Raw genomic sequence first — 26,745 nt, forward strand, 5'->3', positions numbered from 1 at the left:
AGAAAAATGACCATTTTTCAAAATTTCCACAAAAATATCCAACTTTACCAATACGGCCTTTCAGCACTCCGAAAACGAAGATTTTAAGGTTGTGTCGGCTAACCAGCCAAAACCTTTAAAAATGACTAAAGGTGGTTGTTTTTGCAAAAACAACCTTCTGGTGCCCATTTGAGGGACAAAAACAGCCTTCCGGTGCCCTTTTGAGGGACATTCAGCTATTTTTGACAAGAATGGCATCACCTTACTTATTTGCAATAAACATAAATTTTTTGTTCTTTTTGGATTATTTTTGCAAAAAAGGAAGTTGGACCCGATGGAGGTTGCCTACGTATCTCACACACTGTGAGAATCAAACTGGCGTAGTTTGGGCAAATAAAATAAAACCAACTATTTTTCAAAACAAAACCATTTTTTCCTTCTTTTTTTTTAATATTTTTCATTTTTCTCAACAACAAAAAATCGGCAGAGTTTCAGTACCATTTGGACATTGGTTTTTCCAAAACAGGTGATTTAACTCATTTAACTTTCACATTGCTATTCTCTTTTTCCCAACCTTTCTCCCATTATTCAAAATCCGGTCAGCATGCAAATCCAAAACCACATAAATGCACAAGTAGCAAGTAAGATGCATCATGATGGTCTTTTCATTTTTGGTACACCTGTCCTAGACAAACACAACCCCTGTGTTTAGTCTCCAAAGTCAAATGCACGTGATGCAAGAAAACGTTCTTACTAGGGATCCGGCATGAGGCTATGTTATACTAGGTTTGAAAACCTGGGTTTATTGTTCTAGACCTGGCTTACCCTAGCGGACAGCTCGAGCCGAGGGGGCAGCGTACCGGGAATACAGAAGCTTCACCGGCTTTGCAACTTGTCCGCACCTCGTTCTAAAATTTGGGATATGACTCTAACAGAAGAGAAGTCACACAAAGTGCACACTCCTCCATGATTTAGAAGACTCAGAGAGAAGAAGGGTTTCGTGGCAATTTATATACAGTTCACAGAATATCAAAGCGGTAAAACCAACACTTAGCACACTAGGCCCAAACATGTAACAAAATCAGATAATAAATAAAACCAACTATAACAATTCATCTAAGCTCGAATTCTGAACCCTGAACCAGAGATTCTGGGTTCGATCCCCAGCAGAGTCGCCAGAGCTGTCACACCTCCCTTTTTCCTACACCCTCGTAAAGGGTATAAGAGAGTTTTTCCAATTTAAGTGACAATCGAAATGACATTATATTATTTATTAACTTCATAGTCGCCACTTGGTATGATTTATGGTGTCCCAAGTCACCAGTTCAAATCCCGATTCGAGGAAAAGATTGACTATGTTTTATAGTCCGCGAACCAGAAATCCGGGTAAGGAATTCTGTTAACCCGAGAGAAGGTGTTAGGCATTCCCGAGTTCTGTGGTTCTGGCACGGTCGCTTAACTATTATTATTGGCCTACTTATTTGATTTTAAAGCACTTTCAAACCTATGTGCATTTTTAACTTTTAAACCGCTTTTACTTATTTTAGGAAGATTTCAACGTTATACAAAACATGACTTTGGATCACGCCACATGAAATGCACCCGCAATCCGTGACATATTTTATTTAACGTTGTTAAGATTTGGATTTGGGTCACATGAAATGCACACCCGAGTTTAGGAAGGTAATATTATTAAAATAAAGCGCCTAAAGCAACTACGCATTTTTTTAACTTTGCGAGGGTCATGAAAAATTTCCTAAATGGCGCACCTCGAATTCTAAGGATTTAAAAGAAATAATCAAATAAAGGCCACACATTTGAGATTTTATTTAACGCGGCGCACCTCAATTCCAATTTTAAAAGGGAATTCAAATTAAATTTCGAAGGGCCATAAATTGTTCATTTGGCTAATATAGCACGCCTCCAACTTAAAAACAAAACCAAACTAATTGGCTGAAGACAAAAATGTAACTACTCTAAGATGAAGTTCAAATTAATTTAGCCAGAACCAATGTCGGATATTAGGCGATGTCCAATTCACCTCAAAATCTGGGCATGAAATGAGGCCCAATAATGTGTCAAAACTGCAAAGCCCACGAAGTGCTGATTGCACAATGGCTTAAATAAAGCCCAAGGAAATCCGGCTTGGAAGCCATCCCTATTGTAGAGAAGCTGGGGTTCAGGGTCGAACCCCTTTCACAGCACAGCCATACGTTTGAATTTTAGGGTTAAAGACGACCATAAAAATTTTAAAAGCTAATTGAAACAGATAATGGGTGAATTGCAGCTAACTCATAGAATCTATATGGTTTGGCATTGTACTACCATAGCCTCAAATAACAAAATAACTTAAACTCAAATAAAACCTGCAGAATCATGGCTTCAAGAGAGAGTATTGCCCCAAATTGCTTAAATTAAGAACCATAAATAACCATTCTGCCTCACACACATGCTAACAATATAAATTGACTAAAATTTAGTGTAAAAGAGGATCCAGAACTTAACTAAATATGCAAATATCCCAAACTTCATAACAGTTCTAGACCAAGTACCACGCTAGGGTGTTTAATTATACAACATCAATACCTAATCAACAATTCAGCTAGACAGAATGTTACCCAGGCTTTCATGGCCATCCCAAGTTAAACACAATAGTAGAAACTGACCCCACCCATAGCTTATTCAATCAACATGACAACATCAAATTTTAAAAGAAAATCAGAATAACACAATTGAATCAACAGAATAAAGATATGCTCTAAACTTCTGCCTTGCATTCTTATTCCTCAAATCAAAACCTCACAAACAAGAGATGTACAAGAGCATGTACCTGGAAAGTAAAATAACAGCAAAAGTGAGAAGCTCAGCAGTAAGCAGTAGCAGTTAGCCCAGATTCATCAATCAGAACGATGAAATCAGCTCAAAAATCTAATGGAACAGTAACCCTCAACAAAGCTTGAACCAAAACTTTTCAAAACATAATATCAATCCATTTCAAATCCCATAATGAGAAACTATTGTTTTCCGAAATTGAAAGAATCAGAAATCACTGAAGAAGTTCAATGAAACAGTAAAAATTCAGTCGTTTGTATTTTCTCTGGATTTTTATCCAATTTTTTAGTCTTTTTTAGCCGTTTCTTATTTTTGAACTTTTTTTCCTTCAAAATCTGCCTTGAAATGCAAGGTAAGGTGCCTTTATAGGCAAGCTATTAGGGCAGCCTAAGGGATCAATTTTTGCACTTTGCACCTTTTCTAATTTTCATTTTAGCTTAGGTATCCCTATTTTAAATCTCAGAACTTCACAATAGTCCCCCTCCCCAGCTTCCTAGAAACTTCCTAATCAGTTATCCAAAGATTCCCTTACCTAGACTACCCAAACTACCCCTTAAGCCCCTGAATATTATTCAGAATTCCAAATGGATCAAATTGACCCAATGACTTATCCCAAATTGAGGAGCTGCACTTTGCAAAAATGGCCAGAAATAATACTAAAGCCAAAACAATAAAATGACCCAGTTAAATTCTATAAGCATCCGGAAAAAACAACATGACACAAACACTGAAACGACTTCCATAATCGAAAAATCTAACTAAGCTACTGGTTAATTAGCACAAACATGCAGGGATTTAACTAAGTTGTCAAAGCAACCTAATTAAATTAAACTAAGTGGCTAAAACAAAAAGTGAAATCAGAAATTGAACATACTCCTGACACAAACCAATCAGACCAATAAAATTTAGAAAGGCAAAATTGAAAAAGCAATAAACGGATAGTCCACAATTTCTAGCTAAACTTTGTTCAAGTTTCCATTCAATTAATCAGAGAGGGAGAGAATAAATGAGGAGGAAGGAAGACTGAAGGAACACAAGAACGAAAGAAGAAATAAGAAACTCACCAACCTATGCTTCAAACTCACGATTAACTTTCTGATTTAGTCCCCAAATAATGTCATCTGCTTGTTCCTTGTGAAGAACAAGAAAGCAACGTTATTCTTGGACCAAACTGGCCTTGAATGCTAAGGAAACTTTGAAGGATATCCCTGCATGAACGAACCCGGCTATGGCTTCTAGGGCTCGAACCTAGATTTGAGATTCAAGGAGTTTAGGCCATGTTTGAGAGGAATGGAGTGGGGATTTGGAAAGGGGGGAGTGAGGTAAGGGTTCTATGATATCAACTTGGGGCTGGTCGGAGGTGGCGCTGTCGGCTGAGGCGGTGGAAAATTAGGGCGGCTTCTCTAGGGTTTGGTTGAAGACGAAGAGACTGAGGGGGTTCTGAGGGGGGTACGTTTCGGACCGTTAAATACTTACAGAGCTTTAGTTTTGAGCCGTTTGATCAAGGGGAGATCAACGACTCAGATTCACAGACCCAAAATGGCGTCGTTTAATTTAATGACTGGCCGGACGGGGTTTGGGGACTGGAATTGGGGAAATGGGTGGGAAATATTTGGGCCTTGGCATTGGACTGGCCCAATTCCGAGTCTTTAAGTCCAATTCCTCCATTTCCTTTTCTTTCAATTCCTCTTTTTATTTTTCTAATTTCTTTTAAAGTAACACCTAAATTAATTCCTAATCAAATTATTCTATCAAATTACATTAACCAACCTGAAATAACAATTACCACAAATAATTAAAAATCAAATTAAAGGAAAACTATCAAAATACAAAATTAAAATTAAAAAGTGCAAAACTAAACTATTGTTTTGAATTTCCCATTTTTATAAAGCAACTAAATTACTAATGCAAAGTTAAATCTTAAATGCAAAGACAACATATTTTGTATTTTTCATAATTTAAACAAAATTAACATGCGCAGACAAATGCAAACAAGTAACAAAAAATGCTACAAAAATCTATGAAATTGCAAATAATGGGAAAATTATTTTGTTTTGCATTTGCGGGAGTAATTCATATAGGGCAAAAATCACGTGCTCACAGGAGGCATTATTTGTATGGCGTGGCATGTGAGGTGTTCACTGATCACAAGAGTCTTCAGTATTTGTTCAAGAAAAAGGAGTTGAATTTGAGGCAGAGGAGGTGGTTGGAGTTGTTGAAGAATTATGACATCACTATCTTATATCACCTGGGAAAGGCCAATGTGGTGGTCGATGCTTTGAGTAGAAAGTCAGCTAGTATGGGCAGTCTTGCTTATATCCCAGTCGGTGAGAGGCTGCTTGCTTTGGATGTTCAGGCTTTAGCCAATCGATTCGTGAGGTTGGATATTTCTGAGCCTAGTCGGGTATTAGCTTGCACGGTCGCCCGTTCTTCATTATTGGAGTGTATCCGTGATCGGCAGTTTGATGATCCCCATTTATGTGTCCTTAGAGACACGGTGCAGCGTGGAGGTGCCAAGCAGGTTACCTTAGATGTTGATGGAGTTTTGAGATTGCAGGGTTGAGTTTGTGTGCCTAATGTGGATGGGCTTCGAGAGTTGATTTTAGAGGAGGCCCATAGTTCCTGGTACTCTATTCATCCGGGCGTCGTGAAGATGTATCAGGATTTGCGGCAGCATTATTGGTGGCATAGAATGAAAAAGGATATTGTTGCATATGTGGCCCGGTGGTTGAATTGTCAGCAGGTTAAGTATGAGCATTAGAGGCCTGGTGGTTTATTTCAGAGGATTGAGCTTCCCGAGTGGAAGTGGGGGAGGATCACTATGGACTTCGTTACTGGACTTCCGCTGACTCGGAAGAAGTTCGACACAGTTTGGGTCATTGTTGATAGGCTTACCAAGTCAGCGCATTTTATTCTTGTGGCAGTCTCTTATTCATCCGAGAGGTTAGCTGAGATCTATATCCGGGAGATTGTTCGCCTTCATGGTGTGTCAGTATCTATCATTTTGGACCGAGGTACGCAGTTTACTTCGCATTTCTGGAGAGCAGTTCAGCGAGAATTGGGCACCTAGGTTGAGTTGAGTACGACATTTCATCCTCAGACGGACGGGCAGTCCGAGCGAACTATTCAGATATTGGAGGATATGCTCCGAGCTTGTGTTATTGACTTTGGAGGTTCGTGAGATTAGATTTTGACTTTAGCAGAGTTTGCCTACAACAACAGTTAGTAGTCGAGTATCCATATGGCTCCTTTTGAGGCTTTATATAGTAGGTGGTGTCGATCTCCGGTTGGATGGTTTGAACCTGGAGAGGCTCGGTTGTTGGGTACGTATCTGGTTCAGGAGGCCTTGGACAAGGTCAGGATCATTCAGGATAGACTGCGTACAACCCAGTCCAGACAAAAGAGCTATGCAGATTGCAATGTTCGAGATGTGACTTTTATGGTTGGTAAGCGGGTATTGCTCCGAGTGTCACCTATGAAGGGCGTGATGAGATTTGGGAAGAAGGGCAAGCTTGGCCCTAGGTTCATTAGTCCGTTTGAGATTCTTGATCGAGTGGGAGAGGTGGCTTATAGACTTGCGTTGCCGCCGAGCTTATCAGCCGTGCATCCAGTTTTTCATGTGTCCATGCTTTGGAAGTATCACGGCGATCCATCCCACGTGTTAGATTTCAGCACTGTCCAGTTGGACAAGGACTTGTCCTATGAGGAGGAGCTAGTAGCTATTCTAGACCGGCAAGTTTGTCAGTTGAGATCCAAGAGTTTTCCTTCTGTTCGTGTTCAGTGGAGAGGTCAGCCTATGGAGTCATCGACCTGGGAGTTCGGGTCCGATATGTGGAGCTGTTATCCTCATTTATTCCCCAACTCAGATACTTCCTTCTTCTGTCCGTTTGAGGACGAACAATTGTTTTAAAGGTGGAGAATGTGACGACCCAAAGGGTCATCACCTGTTTTCTTACCCATTATGTGCTTCCAAGGCCTTGAAAACCTCATTTAGAGTCACTTCGATTTGCGTGCGCAGTCCGAGCGCGTAGCCGAAAAGCTTAAATATGAAATTTTGTGAACAAATGCTAAGTTTTGATGTTAAAATGAATAAATTTGACTTCGGTCAATATTTTGGGTAAACGAACCCGGACCCGTGATTTGACGGTCCCGGAGGGTCTGTAGGAAAATATGGGACTCGGGCGTATGCCCGGAATCGAATTCCGAGGTGCCAAGCCCGAGAAATGAATTTTCGAGTAAAATTGTTTTTTTCTGAAATTGTTAAGGAAAATTGAAATGGAAATTGATTAGAACGTATTGGTATCGGGCCCGTATTTTGGTTCTGGTGCCCGGTATAGGTCTTATATGTGATTTAAGAGGTTTCTGTAAAGTTTGGTTAAAATCAGACGTCGTTTGACGTGTTTCGGACTTGAAATTTTAAATTTGAACTTGATGAAGTTTTTGGAAAAACTTTTGATTTTTAGGTTTGATTCATTGTTTTTGAGGTTAGTTTGGTGATTTGATCGCACAGATAAATTCGTGTGATGTTGTTGAGTTAGTGCATGTGTTTGGTTAGGAGCCCCAAGGGCTCGGGAGTGTTTCGAAATGGTTTTAGCCTTGTAAAAGTTGCAGGTTCAGGAAGTTGCAGGTCTCTGAACCCTTTAGTGCGGTCCGCGAGAAATCGCGTGCGACCGTGGAGGGGCCAGCGCGGCCGTAGTCCGTTTAATGCGGTCCGCGGTGGAGCTCCGTGGCCGCGGTCCTTTTTATGCGGTCCGCGGTGAGGGTCTGAGAGGGGTATAAATAGACGGGATTTTCAGCTATTTTTCACTTTTCAAAACCCCAAAAACATAAGAGACGATTTTTCAAACAACCTTTCTTCTCCAAATCAATTGTAAATCATTTTTAACTAGTTTTCTTCAGTCATTAACATCTTTGTAGACATGTGAGTTTTGACCCTCTCCAAGATTTTATATATTTTAGCGTGTAAATATTTAGTTTAGGCCTAATATAGCTATTTCAACTTTTTTGACTCTTTTACTTTAATTTGTTACAAGAAAAATGAAAATCACAAAAAATATTTTAGTTTATGAATTTTTCATAATTTTTTAAAAAAATATATAAAAATGGTACCTTATTTTTATGTTTATATAATTTCGAAAACACAAAAATAGTTTCATGTTTAGTTTAATTAATTAGGATTAGCTTTGGATTGTGTAGTATTTTTATCTTATTTTAAAAGGAGTTAATTAAGGTGTTGGATCACAATTTTAAGAGTTTTTAGAGCCCAGTTCTTGGCCCAATTTGGATTAGTCCATTAAGCCTAGGGACCCTTCTAGACTCTTCTTTGGAACAAAAAAAACAAATAAAGAAGACCCAGGGACTAATGGGAAAAATACACCTAAACCTAGACTCTACCTATAAATTAATGCTTAACAAAAATCAAAAAGGGAAAAAAAGAACGCATATACACAGAAAAAGCTGCGCAACAAATACAGGACTCCTCCCCCCTTCGGATCGTCTTCTTCACAGACCCGCCACCCCCTTGACCTCATCCTTCATCATCAGCCATCGATCCCAAACGACCGAAGACCCTCCCGTCGTCGCCTTCTACACAAAACCAGCGAGAACAGACCCTCCAATCTCTCTCGATCTCTGAGAACGACGAGCAATAGCGGACCCCTCCCATCGCCGGAAATTCGAAAACAGCCCGACCTTCACCCAACTCACTCACCTCATCTCACCTCTCCCCTTTCCACTCCGCCAGCGACCCCATATCCGGCGAGCTTCACCCTCACGCACACACACATAGATAGAACAACATTGTGACCTCCTCGTTCAATACGTCCTTTGGCTGTTTCACTCTCAGATATGTTGATCTTCCTTGGTTTGCTATTTTCACCCCCACTGTCGTTACTGCTTCTTCTGTTTGCCATTAGCTATGCCATTTTCGTATAGGATTATGAAACTCAGCTACAAAGCACACTAAATGGTATAAAGCAGATCCAAATCGCTAGTCACTGTTGCAATCCGTTGATTTCATTATTTGGTTTAATTTGAGTTTTCTGGCGAGTTTCGAGTTCGTCGAAGGTCGTAGTCTGAGGTAGCCGACGGGGTTTTCCGACCAAGTTCCGGCTTTAGTTCCAATTCACACTGTGTTATTGCAATCGGAAAGGCCATCATTTTAAGGTCCATCTTTAACCTTGTTGTTTCTAAAGTGTTCTGTTTGTTGCTTTTTCTCTTATGGTTAAGAATGTTGAATGACTTTTTCATTGTTAGTTGCATACTGAGACTGAAACGAATTAGTTTGTTAAATTAAGTTAATTTCTTGAAACTCGATGATAGCACATATCCATCTGCTTGATTAAGCTATTTTAAGGACCTTTAATTAGGGACAAATCCTTACACCTTTGGAACATTGATGTGGCATTATGTTGCTTGATATACGAGCTCGAATTGTTTTGGTTAGTTAAAAGGATGATGGAAGTATTGCATTTGTCATTTTAATTATTTTATTTTACTTGCTCAATCCGTTAGTAGCATGTTTAGGCCGGCGTTGTGTAGGTAAACTTTAGGAGCGTAAATGAATAAATTGTGACTATGGGTACGGTTCCCGTGACGTAGTTGCGACACTCAATTTCGAATTTAGTGTTAACTATGACCATCTGTATTAAATGCTTTTCCATTTAGGAATCGAGGTGTGCCATTTTGTTGAATTTTCCATGGCCCATCGCAAACTTGAAAGTGCGTAGTTGCTTTAGGAGCGCTATTTAAAGATTACTTCCCTAAACTCGGGTGCCATTTATGTGACCCAAATTCGAATCTCAACGTTAGATAAAGTGTGTTGCAGACTGCGGGTGCATTTATGTGACGTGGTTTGAAACATATTTTAAATGACATTATAATCTTCCTTTAATTAATTAAATAAAGCGGTTATAAAAGTTAAAATTGAGCGATAGGCTAAAACATGTATTAAAAATTAGATAATTAAGCCGAATATAACAGTTGAGTAACCGTACTAGAACCACGGAATCTGGAAATGCCTAACACCTTCTCCCGGGTTAACAGAATTCCTTACCCGGATTTCTGGTTTGCGAACTATAATACAGAGTCAAGCTTTTCCTCAATTCGGGATTCAACCGGTGACTTGGGACATCATAAATCTCCTAAGTGGCGACTCTGAATCGTTAATTGCAATAATCCCATTTCGATTGTCCTTTAATTAGAAAAACTCCCTAATACACCTTTTATCGGGGTGTAGGGAAAATGGAGGTGTGACAGCTGTAGACATGTGATTTTTGCCCCTCCCCAAGATTTAATATATTTTAGCGTGTAAATATTTAGTTTAGGCCTAATATAGCTATTTCAACTCATTTTGACTCTTTTACTTTATTTTGTTACAAGAAAAATGAAAATCACAAAAAATATTTTAGTTTATGTATTTTTCATTAATTGTTTTAAAAAAATATATAAAAATGGTACCTTATTTTTATCTTTATATAATTTCGAAAACACAAAAATAGTATCATGTTTAGTTTAATTAATTAGGATTAGCTTTGGATTGTGTAGTATTTTTATCTTATTTTAAAATGAGTCAATTAAGGTGTTGGATCACAATTTTAAGAGTTTTTAGAGCCCAGTTCTTGGCCGAATTTGGATTAGTCCATTAAGCCTAGGGACCCTTCTAGACTCTTCTTTGGAACAAAACAAAAATAAATAAAGAAGACCCTAAGGACTTAACACAAAAGACCCAGGGACTAATGGGCAAAATACACAAAAATACACCTAAACCTAGACTCTACCTATAAATTAATGCTTAAAAAATCAAAAAGGGAAAAAAGAATGCATATACACAGAAAACGTTGCGCAGCAAATACAGGACTCCTCCCCCCTTCGGATCGTCTTCTTCACAGACCCCCCGCCTCCTTGACCTCATCCTTCATCATCAGCCATCGACCCCAAATGACCAAAGACCCTCCCGTCGTCGCCTCCTACACAAAACCAGCGAGAACGAACCCTCCAATCTCTCTCGATCTCTGAGAACGAGGAGCAGTAGCGGACCCCTCCCATCGCCGAAAATTCAAAAACAGCCCAACCTTCACCCACCTCCCTCACCTCGTCTCACCTTTCCACTGTCCACTCTGCTAGCGACCCCATATCCGGCGAGCTTCACCCTCACGCATGCACACATAGATGGAACAACAGTGTGACCTCCTCATTCAATACGTCCTTTGGCTGTTTCACTCTCAGATCTGTTGATCTTCTTTGGTTTGCTATTTTCACCCCCACTGTCATTACTGTTTCTTCTGTTTTCCATTAGCTATGCCATTTTTGTATAGGATTATGAAACTCAGCTACAAAGCACACTAAATGGTATGAAGCAGATCCAAATCGCTAGTCACTGTTGCAATTCGTTGATTTCATTATTTGGTTTAATTCGAGTTTTCTGGCGAGTTCCGAGTTCGCCGAAGGTCGTAGTCTGAGGTTGCCGACGGGGTTTTCTGGCCTAGTTCCGGCTTTAGTTCCTATTCACACAGTGTTATTGCAATCGGAAATGCCATCATTTTAAGGTCCATCTTTAACCTTGTTCTTTCTAAAGTCTTCTGTTTGTTGCTTTATCTCTTATGGTTAAGAATGTTGAATGACTTTTTCATTGTCAGTTGCATATTGTGACTGAAATGAATTAGTTCGTAAAATCAAGTTAATTTCTTGAAATTCGATGATAGCACATATCCATCTGCTTAATTAAGCTATTTTAAGGACCTTTAATTAGGGACAAATCCTTACACCTTTGGAACATTGATGTGGCATTATGTTGCTTGATATACGGGCTCGAATTGTTTTGGGTAGTTAAAAGGATGATGGAAGTATTGCATTTTTCATTTTAATTAATTTATTTTACTTGCTCGATCCGTTAGTAGAATGTTTAGGCCGACGTTGTGTACGTAAACTTTAGGAGCGTAAATGAATAAATCGTGACTACGGGTACGGTTCCCGTGACGTAATTGCGACACTCAATTTCGAATTTAGTGTTAACTATGACCATCTGTAGTTAAATGCTTTTCCCTTTAGAAATCGAGGTGTGTCATTTAGTTGAATTTTCCAAGGCCCTCGCAAACTTGAAAGAGCGTAGTTGCTTTAGGAGCGCTATTTAAAGATTACTTCCCTAAACTCGGGTGCGCATTTATGTGACCCAAATTCATATCTCAACGTTAGATAAAGTGTGTTGCGGACTGCGGGTGCATTTATGTGACGTGGTTTGAAACATATTTTAAATGACGTTATAATCTTCTTTTAATTAATTAAATAAAGCGGTTATAAAAGTTAAAATTGAGTCATAAGCTAAAACATGTATTAAAAATTAGATAATTAAGCCGAATATAACAGTTGAGCGACCGTGCTAGAACCACGGAATCCGGGAATGCCTAACACCTTCTCTTGGGTTAACAGAATTTCTTACCCGAATTTCTGGTTTGCGGACTGTAATACAGAATCAAGCTTTTCCTCGATTCGGGATTCAACCGGTGACTTGGGACATCATAAATCTCCCTAGTGGCGACTCTGAATCTTTAATTGCAATAATCCCATTTTGATTGTCTTTTAATTGGAAAAACTCCCTTATACACCTTTTATCGGGGTGTAGGGAAAAAGGAGGTGTGACAGCTGTAGACATGTGATTTTTGCCCCTCCCCAAGATTTTATATATTTTAGCGTGTAAATATTAAGTTTAGGCCTAATATAGCTATTTCAACTCATTTTGACTCTTTTACTTTATTTTGTTACAAGAAAAATGAAAATCACAAAAAATATTTTAGTTTATGTATTTTTCATTAATTTTTTTAAAAAAATATATAAGAATGGTACCTTATTTTTATCTTTATATAATTTCGAAAACACAAAAATAGTTTCATGTTTAGTTTAATTAATTAGGATTAGCTTTGGATTGTGTAGTATTTTTATCTTATTTTAAAATGAGTCAATTAAGGTGTTGCATCACAATTTTAAGAGTTTTTAGAGCCCAGTTCTTGGCCCAATTTGGATTAGTCCAATAAGCCTAGGGACCCTTCTAGACTCTTCTTTGGAACAAAAAAAAAAACAAATAAAGAAGACCCTAAGGACTTAACACAAAAGACACAGGGACTAATGGGCAAAATACACGAAAATACACCTAAACCTAGACTCTACCTATAAATTAATGCTTAAAAAATCAAAAAGGGAAAAAAGAACGCATATACACAGAAAAAGCTGCGCAGTAAATACAGGACTCCTCCCCCCCTTCTGATCGTCTACTTCACAGACCCCCGCCTCTTTGACCTCGTCCTTCATCATCAGCCATCGATCCCAAACGACTGAAGACCCTCCCGTTGTTGCCTACTAAACAAAACCAGCGAGAACGGACCCTCCAATCTCTCTTGATATCTGAGAACGACGAGCAATAGTGGACCCCTCCCATCGCCGGAAATTCAAAAACAGCCCAACCTTCACCCAACTCCCTCACCTCAACTCACCTCGTTGCTGTCCACTCTGCCAGCGACCCCATATCCGGCGAGCATCACCCTCACGCACACACACATAGATGGAACAACAGTGTGACCTCCTCGTTCAATACATCCTTTTGCTATTTCACTCTCAGATCTGTTGATCTTCCTTGGTTTGCTGTTTTCACCCCACTGTCGTTACTGCTTCTTCTATTTGCCATTAGCTATGCCATTTTTGTATAGTATTATGAAACTCGGCTACAAAGCACACTAAATGGTATGAAGTAGATCCAAATCGCTAGTCACTGTTGCAATCCGTTGATTTCATTATTTGGTTTAATTCGAGTTTTCTGGCGAGTTCCGAGCTCGCCGAAGGTCGTAGTCTGAGGTTGCCGACGGGGTTTTCTGGCCATGTTCCGGCTTTAGTTTCTATTCACACAGTGTTATTGCAATCGGAAATGCCATCATTTTAAGGTCCATCTTTAACCTTGTTCTTTCTAAAGTGTTCTGTTTGTTGCTTCATCTCTTATGGTTAAGAATGTTGAATGACTTTTTCATTGTTAGTTGCATACTGTGACTGAAATGAATTAGTTCGTTAAATCAAGTTAATTTCATGAAATTCGATGATAGCACATATCCATCTGCTTAATTAAGTTATTTTAAGGACCTTTAATTAGGGACAAATCCTTACACCTTTGGAACTTTGACGTGGCATTATGTTGCTTGATATACGGTGTCGAATTGTTTTGGGTAGTTAAAAGGATTATGGAAGTATTTCATTTGTCATTTTAATTATTTTATTTTACTTGCTCGATCCGTCAGTAGCATGTTTAAGCCGGCATTGTGTAGGTAAACTTTAGGAGCGTAAATGAATAAATTGTGACTACGGGTACGGTTCCCGTGACGTAGTTGCGACACTCAATTTCGTATTTAGTGTTAACTATGACCATCTGTAGTTAAATGCTTTTCCCTTTAGGAATCGAGGTATGCCATTTAGTTGAATTTTCTATGGCCCTCGCAAACTTGAAAGTGCGTAGTTGCTTTAGGAGCGCTATTTAAAGATTACTTCCCTAAACTCGGGTGCGCATTTATGTTACCCAAATTCGAATCTCAACGTCAGATAAAGTGGGTTGCGGACTGCGGGTGCATTTATGTTACGTGGTTTGAAACATATTTTAAATGACGTTATAATCTTCCTTTAATTAATTAAATAAAGCGGTTATAAAAGTTAAAATTGATCTATAGGATAAAACATGTATTAAAAATCAGATAATTAAACCGAATATAACATTTGAGCGACCGTGCTAGAACCACGGAATCTGGGAATGCCTAACACCTTCTCCCGGGTTAACAGAATTCCTTACCCAGATTTCTGGTTCGCGGACTGTAATACAGAGTCAAGCTTTTCCTCGATTCGGGATTCAACCGATGACTTGGGATACCATAAATCTCCCAAGTGGCGACTCTGAATCTTTAATTGCAATAATCCCGTTTTGATTGTCCTTTAATTGGAAAAACTCCCTTATACACCTTTTATCGGGGTGTGGGGAAAAAAGAGGTGGGATAGCTCTAGCGACTCTGCTGGGGACTAACCCAAAATCTCTGGTTTAGGGTTCAGAATTCGAGCTTAGATGAATTGTTATATTTGGTTTTATCTGTTATCTGATTTTATTACATGTTTCGGCCTAATGTGCTAAATGTCGCTTTTGCCGCTTTGATATTATCTGAATTGTACATAAACTGTTATGAAACCCTTCTCTTCTCATCTTCGGGGATGTGCTCGCTGGTCGAGACTCTCTATTCTGTTAGTGTCATACCTTGAAATAAGAAAGAGGCTCGGACAAGTTACTAAGTCGGATGGCCTTTTGGTTCTCGGTACGTAGCCCCCTCCTCGGCTCGAGTTGTCCGCTCGGGTACACAAGTCTAGAACAAATGCCCAGGTTTTGAGCCTAGAATAACTCAGCTTCATGCCAGATCCCTAGTAGTAACGCTTGTTTGCATCATGTGCATTTGACTTAGGGGACTCAACACAAGGGTTGGGTCCGTCTAGGACATGTATACCCTAGAAAATAAAAGATCATCCTGATGCATCTTATGTGCTACATGTTGCATTTATTCAAGGGTAAAAGGGTCATTTGGCGGACCAATATTAGTTGAGGGCGAATGAAAAATGAAAGAAAAGAAAAAAAAAGAAAAAGAGAGGGTGAAGTGTGAAGATAAAGCGAGTTGGGCCCAATTATGTTGTTAAAAAAAATTTGAAAATTCAAAACAAAAAATTTTGCACTTTTTCATCATTTGTCGAAAATCAGAAAATCAAAAAAAAAAAGAAAAAGAAAATCCAAAAAGATTTTGCATGTTTCGTCATTTTTCAAGAAAAAGCAAAAAAAAAATGTGATTCCTATAAAATTAGTGGTTTTTTTTATTATTCTCGCCCGTATCCAATCTGCCCGAACTACGCGAACCTGATTCTCGTCTCTCAGGGCGGGATACATAGGAAACTCATATAGGGTTCGGTCTTCCTAGTAAATCTTAAGTTCTTGGCTTTGCGGAGTCTTAACCAAATTTTGCACTTCTAGCCACCTTTTGGCCAAATAAGTCATTTTGCAAAAATAACCTCAATTATGTCTTGCATGTGTCTAATAGGGAGTGTTATTATCTCACATAATGTTGGTTGAAGTTTTCTCATACAGGTGTGGGTCTACTTACTGGAGTCTGAGCATGACATACACCCCGGGACCATTCAGTCAGGATCACTGCATTCAGGATCTGCTCGAGGAGCCATTTTATGTTTTTGAGTCAATTGTTTTGTTTTATTTTCTAGTCCTGTATAGTAGTATTTAGTCTTTTAGGTGATGTTAAAGTTTGTATTGTCTAGTTAAGTTTGCATAGTCTTTTGTTATTGTATTTCTTATTTTGCATTTGGAAATGTGTTACAAGTCAAAAATCCAAAAGAAAAGGGGGGGGGGGAATTCTGCGTTTTTATATTTTTGTTATAAGTTTTCTTTAGAATACTAATTCTAGAAATAAAAAAAAAATTCTTTGAGATTATTTTTTCCTTTAGGCAATTAATATCAAAATAAAAATTATTTTTATATTTTCTTTACTATATTGGGACCAAAATTCAAAAAAGAAAAAGAGAATTTCTTTTAGTACCTCTTTAAACATTTTCTTTAAGGTATTAATTCTAAAATTCAAAAAGATTTTCTTTGAGGCGTTTCTCTAGGAAATTAGTGAAAAATGGAAAACAAATTCTCTTTATTTTTATTAGAACTTTAGGATATTGTACATAAAAAAACATACTTTGTCTTTTGTCTATCATTAGATTTTTTCCTTTAGGCAATCAAAATTGAAATCCAAAAATATTTTATTTTACTTTGTTTATTGCTTGTTTCAAAATTTTGCGTCAGGATATCAAATGAAAATTCAAATACTTTTCTGTGGTTTGTTCTTTAGATTTTCTTCATAAAAATGAATAAAAAGGGAGGGTTTCTCTTCTAGGATTTTCCTTAATAGAGTATTTGTTTAAAAAAAAAGAAAAAAAAACATGCTCATTAAGCTTGAGTTTAGAATACGTTATAGAGCATTCAGTCTAGAAAATTCAAAAAAAAAATATTTGCCTCTTTTATTTCTCTTTTCTCATTGGATTAGTCACTAAGGTAAAAAGAAAAAAAAGAAGAAAATGAAAAAGAAAACGTTAGTTTATGTGCTTTACTCTCGGTCTTCCCGAACTACGCAAAGATCCGATTCATGCAGCATCATGATACGTAGGCAACCTACATAAGGTTCGATCGAATTATTTTTTTTTATTAAAAGAAAAGAAAAAAAAGGAGAGAAAAAGATGGTGAAATTATGGGATGTGAGAATTGAGAAGGAAGAAAAAGAGCGACAATCAGAAAGAAAAAGGGGAAAGAAAATGAGTGAGCTAAGAAGTGCGAGGAAAGAAAAGAAAAAGAGAAGATTCAAATGGACAAATTGGTATGATGCCAAGTGACCTTATGACCCTCGAAGTCATTCTAGAACCATTAATTGTTGCTAGGTGCATTGCACGCAATGTGATATTTTTGTTGTTAAATGCCCTAACGCTAACGGGATGACCCCATTTTGTTTCTTTTGATATCTTCATAGCAGAAAGGTGGTTAGTTTGTGGTTCTCGAAGTAGTAACTCCTCTCCACAACATAAAGTCAAAAGGCAATGGCAGACAACAACAAAACTGAGTTGGTTGATACAGGCGCCCAAAAGTAATTGGTTGAACGGGACAATGGGTTGGTTGAAGAGGTGAGGATGTTAAAACAAAACATGGCGGACATGTATCAGACTTGGTTGACTGGGAAGGCACCACCCTCGCCACTACCTAGCTTTCTAAATGCTACCCTTACCCAAACATCGGCCACAGTGCCAGATGATCCCCCATACTCTCCAGCTCCACCCGCTTATCATGGCTTTCCCAACCACCCTAGTAGCTTCATCACTCATCTTCCAATTACCTTTCCCAAAAATTGCCCTCTTGTCTTATCCACCATCACCAACAATGAACACCCACTCAAAGATCACGATGCCCAATATTACCCCTCAGAGATTGCCCACAAGGTTCCCAACTCATACAAGCAAGGCCCGCGGGATGAACCTCATGTTGAAAATGAAAAGTTCACAGGAAGAAAGGGGCGAGATGGGATACCTAGGAGGCTGAAAGGCATAGAACAATCCTTAAAGAACAAGCAAGGAATGGGAGACCAGGGCAGCATGTCTTACAAAGAATTGTCTATGTCCCCCGACGTTCGTCTGTCTGCGGGGTTTAAAGTGACAAAGTTTAACTTGTATGATGAGTGTGGGGATCTGGTATCCCATTTTAGGGATTATTGCAGTGAAATGAGAAGTGTTGGAGAGAAAGATGATTTGTTGATGGCATACTTCAGTGAGAGCCTGACTGGGGAAGCTTTGGAATGGCATAATCGTCAAGATGTTGGTAAGTGGCCTACATTGGGTGACATGGCTCAAGATTTTGTTCGATATTTTCAATACAGATCAGGTGTTACCCCAGACCACTCCTCCCTATCTAAAATGAAAAAAAAAGCCGAAGGAAAGCTTTAGGGAGTTTGGGCTCAGATGGAGGGAGCAAGCTGCTCGAGTCAATACCCCGATTGGTGAAGAAGAAATAGTTGAGCTTTTCCTACATGCCCAGGGGCCCACCTGCTTCAGTCATTTGATCCCAGCCTTGGGAAAGACTTTCAAAGATGTGTTAAAAATAGGGGAGCTAGTGGAAGAGGGAATCAAGTCAGGCAAAATTATGAGTTGTTCGAAAGACATTCAGAACACCCTAGTAAGCTTGGGTGGAAGAAAGAGAAACAGAAAAGATGATCCGATGGGCTTTCCCGATCAACACTTCCAGCCTCGACATCATCCCCGTGGATATCCTTGTGCTCCAGATGATCCTCCCCAATGACACTTCTCTCCACGGAACTCCCAAAATCGTACATCACTTTCCCAGTACCCAGCTCCACAAAATGTCTATCCACCCCTACGAGCCTACCGAAAACCCCCTGGATCAGGTTTCCGGCCCAATCAAGCATTTAAGAACGAGAGGTTGCTGAAAAAAAGAAAAGGCTTTCACCCCTATTGGAGAATCATATGCCAGTTTGTTCCAAAAGTTGAAGCAATTTGACATGTTGAAGTCAATTCATATAAAAATGCCAAACCCTCTGTCAAAGAAGTTTGATTTTTCTCAAAGGTGCGCATATTGCTCAGATGCCTCAAGGCATGACATAGATAAGTGTTGGAATCTGAAGAAAGCAATTCAGAAGCTTATTGATGCAGGTGACATTGTAGTGCAAAATCAAGATGCAGCAGACACTAGCCAAAGTCTATCGCCTGTTCGTAATGAGACGCATATGGTGAGTATGATTTGTTTTGAAAAGGAATATGAAAATTTTTCTGAGATCCTCAGAGGTCCACACGCTACGAAGCTTTCAGCGCTATCAGAGGTTGATCCTACGAACGAACAGGCACAGGGAACCCAAAAGCAATTTGTTAAGAAAAATGTGATGGAGACTTGTGAAGGTCCTAATATTGTTGATGTAGAAGTCAGTGGCTAAGATGCTGAGTTTTGTAACTGGAAAAACGCCCTTTTCTTGGTTAGCCAGGGAGGAGTTTTGGTGGTTTATTTTGTTGTCATTTCTGCTGTCCGGGTTATTTCAGGGTTGTAGTCCGGATATTGTCTTTTGACTCAAACCCTTCTATCCTTTTATTTTGCCTAGTTTGTTTAATCATAGTAGCCTGTTTAGTGTTGTCTAGGTTTGTTCTAGGTTTGTAGCCCCAGTTTAGTTTGTTTGTTTTGTTGTCCAAACCCTTTCACCATCTGTCTAATGCAATTTTCTATTTTCTGTGATTTCTAGTCATTTTCGTTTATTACCCTTTTCTTTTATAGTTCTTTTCCGGTTGACTCTAGTAACATGACATGTATGCATAATTCTCGGCCTGGTCTTAAAAGTTCAGTTTAGTCATGAAGCAATGAATGAAACAATTTTGAAGATGATAGGGACATTTGAGGGAAATAAGTAAAGGCATTTTGAGATCACTTCAAGCTCGAATTGTGTGAAAATGGGGTAGATAGAATATGAAGAAACCCTATTGAAATGCATCATGCCGCATCGGTTTGAAGCTAAAGGCAAGTTTGCCCAAATTGACAGGGGTCGTTCGTGGTAATGAAAGTGAGAGTATTGTCCAATGGTGCTTTGTATTTAACAGATGTAGAAGGCGAATGTGTGGATATGGTTATCAAGTCTGATACAATCAAAAGGTGTTACGAATGTTTTCCTTGGTTAGTTTAATTGTGTTGTTTGTACTTGGCATGTTTTGAAGATTGGAATGACAAAGGCATTTTGTTCTGCTATCTAAACACTTTATCCTTCGTTACCCCTTTGAGCCCCATTTATTTTCTTTCATACCCCTCTTTTGGAATCAGTAGCAAAGTTAAGAAATGCAAGCACAAAAGATAAGTAAAGAAAAAAAAGAGAAAGAAAATAGAAAAAGAGAAATAAAGAATGAAAAGAGAAAGAAAAGAATGAAAAAGAAGAAGAAGAAAAACAACAAAAAGAGAAAAAGAAAGCAAAAAAGAGAAAGAAAAGAAAGAGAAAAGAGAAAATCACAACAACAAAGTAATCACTATGTCATGAACTACGTTTGACCTGATTCCTTTTAAGGATACATAGGCAGCCTCACAGTTTGGTCCCATCAAAATAAAAATCCAAAAGTCCCCAAGCAAGAAACTGGGGTAGAAGTTGTGGTTGTTGTAAGAAATCTGGTTCCGAAAGTTGTAATTTTGAACCGATGATGAGTTGTTATGAGCCTTTTGATACCCTTTCTTTTTAACCCCATCCAAAAGCCCACATTACGGTCGAAAGAAAGACCTTCCGATCAGTCTTCGAGAGATGCCAAGTCAAGCAAGGAGAGGTAATTCATATCAGGGGCAACACTCTGGTCCAAGCAGAAAAATAATGAAAATGAGAGAGTCTTATTGGTAAAAACCCTCACGGACACCGTAGGGCGACGGGAGCTGAGAGAAATCCAAAAATGAAAGAGTCTTATTGGTGAAAACCCTCGCGGGCACCGTAAGGCGACGGTAAGTTGAGAGAAAGAATAGAAAATGAGAGGCTTAATGGTGAAAACCCTTCGGGCACTACAAGTCGAATAAGGATTGTGAATCAGATTGGATAATCGGAGCATTGAAGTCCAATTTCACGGTTAAGGGGTATAACAAGAGTTGAACATCAGACTTGTTTGACAGATTAGGCCACTTAATCAACATGTGCATGTCATGGTCATTATAGTTGGTATCCACATCTGATAGGTTTCTACTTTGTAGTTTTCTTGTTAGGAATCATCTCTTTCCTTTGTCTTTTACTCTATTCCTTTTGTCTTGTTTACTTCTTCTTCCTGAGTCTGTTTGGTCAGAATAAGTGAGAAATGACTTCAAAATTGCCACCAGCTTTCCAATTGCACAAAACAGGATCTGGCCAGCACATCAAAGTGGCATAAGTTAAGAAAGAACAACAAGCGCATTGAGTTGGTAGCAATCAACATGCTTTGGAGTCCATGAGAAATACAAAGGCTTGGTATATTTCAATTCGTGAACAGTGCAACAGATAGAGGATGTTGGGTGAACGGGTCAAAGGTATTCTCTGTGATGAGATCAACAAAGAAAGTGTTTAACCAGTGACAAGCAAGGTATTCCAAGCAGAAATCAAAGTTATCGTGACAAGTGAGGGAACAGTAGACTTCAAGGCCAAGGCCAGTGATTTAAGTCAGGAAGGAACAACATGTGCACTAAGTGGATGGCAATTAACGTGCTTTAGAATTCATGTCAACACAAGAGAACGATGCAACAGATGGAGGGTGTTAGGTGGACGGATCAAAGGTATTTTCGGTGAAACACAAAGGTTGGTAAATATCAGTTCATGAGCAATGCAACAGATAAAGGGAATTGTGTCTGAACAGAGAAGGGGTATTTTCTGTGATAAGGATGACAGAGAAAGTGGTTAGTCCATAAGCAAGCAAGGTCCTCGAGTGGAAATCATTATCATGGGAAGTGAAGGAGCAATCTCCCTCAAAGTCAAGGCCACAAACCATCCACCGCATTTTAAACTGACAAGATTTTTCTTTGATTGAAACAAGGGCAGAAAATTTTGTTTATTTCGGAGAAACCCTCCGCAAGAAAAAGCAAACACCAGACAGGTTTGACCGTAAACTCTTAGGACCTTCCTGGAAAATGTGGCTGAGTTAAAATTCAAAACAATCATGAATTGCATAGAGGAAGGTAAGTTGGTTTCAAAGTTTGCATGTTTAATATAGAATTCAATTAGGAGTTTTCAGGATTCCCCCTCCCCCCCCCCTGAATAATGGGACCTAGTTTTAAGATTTCCATTAGATCATAAGATGTATCGTAAATTCTGTCGTAGGGTAGTATAATTCAGTCGTAAAGGTGTTATTTTTAGGACAAAACTTGATTTTGTGTTTCAGGACCCTCTTGGATAATGACATGTAGTTTTAAAACTTGCTTGGATAGCAAAACTTAGCATAAGTCACACCTTTCGAAGATATAACATAGATTTAAAATTGTAGTTTAATTAAGAGTTGTCAGGACCCCCTGGATAATGGGACCTAGTTTTCAAATTCTTAGTAATATTTGATAATATGATTCAGTTTAACACTCACATATGTGCCCAGTTACCAAACTGGGGTAAAATTTTTCTTTGTTTTGTCTATTTTTTGTTGAAATAAGGTACCCACTTGGAGAATAGGGAGAAACAGTTTAAGTCTAGCAGTCAGGAGCCCGCTTGGAGAGCAGAGAATACATTTCAGGTTCAGCAGTCAGGAGCCCGCCTGGAGAGCAGGGAATACATTCAAGTAAGCAGTCAGGAGCCCGCTTTGAGAGCAGGGAATACATTGAAGTCTAGCAGTCAGGAGCCTACCTGGAGAGCAGGGAATACATTCAAGTCAGCAGTCAAAAGCCTGCCTGGAGAGCAGGGAATACATTTCAGGTTCAGCAGTCCGCCTGGAGAGCAGGGAATACATTCCAAGTCAGCAGTTAGGAGCCCGCCTAGAGAGCAGGGAATACATTCAAGTCAGCAGTCAGGAGCCCGCCTGGAGAGCAGGGAATACATTTCAGGTTCAGTAGTCAGGAGCCCGCCTGGGGAGCAGGGAATACATTTCAAGTTCAGCAGTCAGGAGCCCGCCTGGAGAGCAGGGAATACATTTCAAGTTCAGCAATTAGGAGCCCGCCTGGAGAGCAGGGAATACATTTCAAGTCAGCAGTCAGGAGCCCGCCTGGAGAGCAGGGAATACATTCAAGTTTAGCAATCAGGAGCCCGCTTGGAAAGCATGGGAATATAATTCAAGTTCAGCAGTCAGGCGCCCACTTGGAGAGCAAGGGAATACACTTCGAGTTCAACAATCAGGCGTCCACCTGAAGAAAAGGAAAAGCATCTCAGATTGCAATTCAAGTCAGCAACCAAAGAATCTCACGGCAAAAATGCGTGTCAACAGTCCGAGGTGATCAACAAAAGTTAGTCACAATAAGGAAAAAGAGAGAATGGCAATAAGTTAATCCAAATGCAGAAGTTGATGAAAGATGTGAACTGCTTAAGGCATGGTGGAAGTCACAAGCACTACATGTCCGGTCTTTATCCAAAAAGTTGTAGAAGAACGAGCTAGCACCTGCAACTAGTAAGCGTCAAGGTTCAAATCTAAGGTTCGCATGAAGAACCATTCAAGACTCAAGATCAAGCTTCAGAAGACTTATAAATAGGAATCTTATAACTCGTAGTTGACAGGCTTAGCTAGTCCTTTTCATGTTGTTATTTTTGATATAATAACAGGTGTCGCACCTCCTTTTTACCGCGCCCGCGGGGCGCGTGGGGAGTTTTCTCCAATTGAAGGACAGTCGAAACGGGATTTATTTAATTATTTCAGAGTCGCCACCTGGGAATTTTAAGGCGTCCCAAGTCACCGGTTTTAATCCCTGAATCGAGGAGAATATGACTCTGTTTATTATTCTGCGAACCAGAAATCCTGAGTAAGGAATTCTGTTAATCCGGAAGAAGGTGTTAGGCATTTCCGAATTCCGTGGTTCTAGCACGGTCGCTCAACTGTTTTTATTATTGGCTTAGTTATCTTGATTTTTTACTAAATACGTTTTTATTGCATGATTTTACTACCACTTTTACTTATTGTTTACAATTATATAAACGAATTACGCGTACGTATATTCGTATTATATACCTTTCATAATTACGGGGATCATGTCACGCATACGTGTACACAATATAATTGATTATATCCTTTATTACAAATTCATATGTTCGTGATTTAAAATAGAATTAAGAACGTCACCACCCTTATATTTAAACAGTGAACTGCACATTCCGGGTTATATGAAATTATTTTAACATTTTTGGAGGAATCCTTTTTATTAAATATTCGCTCGAAATTGCGCGTACGCATAATCCGAATTTGTTTTAAAAAATATAGTCAGGGTACGCGAACGCATCCCTAATTGCGCAAAAAAATTTTGTAATAATATTATGGATTTTCCACAAAATTGTTTATTATATCTACACATTTATATGAAATTTCTGAGAAATTCATATTTAAGGGATGCCTTTAAATTCTTTTAAAAGAATTCACAATTTATTAAATGTTGCCCGTCGATTATAATTTCCGAGTATAAATTATATTCATCCCAACTATTCAAATTCAAAGAAAAGAATAAAAATTTGATTTTTAGCAAATACAACATATATATATGCCAAAGAATGAATTGTATATGAAACTAACAAAAATGATTTATGAAGGGAAGACGTATTTTTGAATAATTTTTCATTATTTATTTAGTGCAAATTCTATTTCTAATTACCATTGATATAAAGTGTTGCAATTTGTGCATGTACATCTCAACTTATTCTCATATACTTGTTTTTAATCTAATAAGCGAAATTATTTTAATTAATTATGCTTATGATTGAGTTGGGATAGATATATATATAATCAAACCAATTTGATTCTCAATCTATATGAATTATTGCTAAACATTAACTTTCACATTGTATAAGTTCCTAAGCCCTTTATTATTAAGAAAGAGAACAAGTCTAGTTGACTTAATAAAATGATATTGCATACAATATTACTCACCATATTTGACATCGTGAACATAGCGGATTGTACTAACGTGTCTTTCAACTATTGATTATAAACACAACCAATGTTGTGCCAAAAGATAGCAAATTGCAACCAACATCATCTAGCTTTAAACAACAACTAACTAACTAACAAAATAAACTAATAGCGTATTTTTCATTGATATTTCCATATTATGCTATAATTAGCTAACAACACCAAAAAAATTTAAATAATGGCCAACATTCATGCCCTATTCCTTACCTTGACAATTCAATCATATACTTTAATGAAATTCTAGAATAGATAATATTATTACAACACTTATATGAATTTCAAAAGAGAATGATCAACTGAATATTAACATGTCAAGCATACTACTATATTAAACGACATGAAACAAAACTGAAATTTATAATAACAAACTTAGATAAATGGAAAAATAGAATTGCAATTCAAGCTTCATCGATTTGTCATGCTGAATCTCTTTCCAACATAGAATTTAAAAGATAAGTACCTGGAAATAAAGGTAGAAGAAGTAAATTTTAGCAGTTGCAGCAGTAACAAAATACTGGTAGAATATCAGTACTTCCACAGATTTGAGCAATAATACAGAACCCGAGAAACCCAGATTCACAAGAGCAAAGCTTCTTAAAGAATTTCAGATTTTAAAACCAAATAGTATCAATACACAGATCCGGACAGATTCCAAAAAGAAAAACAAGGTTTCGGATTTTTCTTTTCTTTTCTATTCTTTGTTTCAGCTTCACTGTGTGTGTGTTCCTTTTTTGTTTCTTTTTCTTTTCAAATTTCTGTTTCTGATTCTATTTCTATCTCTTTCTTTCTTTCTGTTTTTCTCAAATGTATCTCTCTGAAAACTGATCTTTCTCCTCCTCTAAAATCTATTTTATTCTCTTAAAATCAGATCTTTTCTCTTAATTTCCTTCTGATTTTTCCTTTCTTCAGTTTTAAAATCTGTCCTCCAGATCAGATTTTTTCTTTCTCTCTTTCCTTTCTGTCTGAAAGCTCTTAAGTCAGTCCCAATCCCCCTCTTTTATACAGGTCTGCCCCATCTTTTTTAAGTGTTGCCTGGACCCTTTTCTCTTTTTAAAAATCAGAAAGTTCCATTAAAAACTGCTTTTGAATACTTTAAATGATCTTATCCTGATTTTAAGCAGCCCCATTACCCTTTGTTCCCCATTATTATCTTAAACTATAGCCACTAACATTCCACTTTCAGCTCACTATTATTATCAGATTACCTTCACTGTTTTACCCCAGATATGCCCCAGATTTCTTACTGTAATTACTGTTATTACTGCCTTAAATTCAGCATCTAACACTACAGATTTTAAAATATGTTTAAGCAGCTATAACCAATCCTAGGATTACCCTCCTAATATAATTGTATTTAACCAACTTTTTGTAAACTTGAATTCAAAACTAACATCACAATACTATTATACTGAATTCAGCCTAATAATTCAACTGCATTTCAACATTGGACTAAAATCAAACAAACACAGGAGCAATGTCAATATACTGACAATGCCCTGTTCAGAAAACAATATATACACAACATTCATTTGAATTTACTGATTTGCAAACAAACATGATTTAATTGACGAGTATTAATCAGTTGACTATTTACAACATTTGTCAATAATCAGTCTAAAAAAATAGAAACAGACTGTTTCAATCAGCATTTTCAGAAACAGGATTTATAACACAACTAATCGACGAACTTAATCGAGTCGATTACACATATTATAAACAATCATAAACAAACAGAAACAATTATAATTCTGATCA

This window comes from Nicotiana sylvestris, chromosome 10, assembly GCF_000393655.2.
Source record: "Nicotiana sylvestris chromosome 10, ASM39365v2, whole genome shotgun sequence".
Lineage (NCBI taxonomy): Eukaryota > Viridiplantae > Streptophyta > Magnoliopsida > Solanales > Solanaceae > Nicotiana > Nicotiana sylvestris.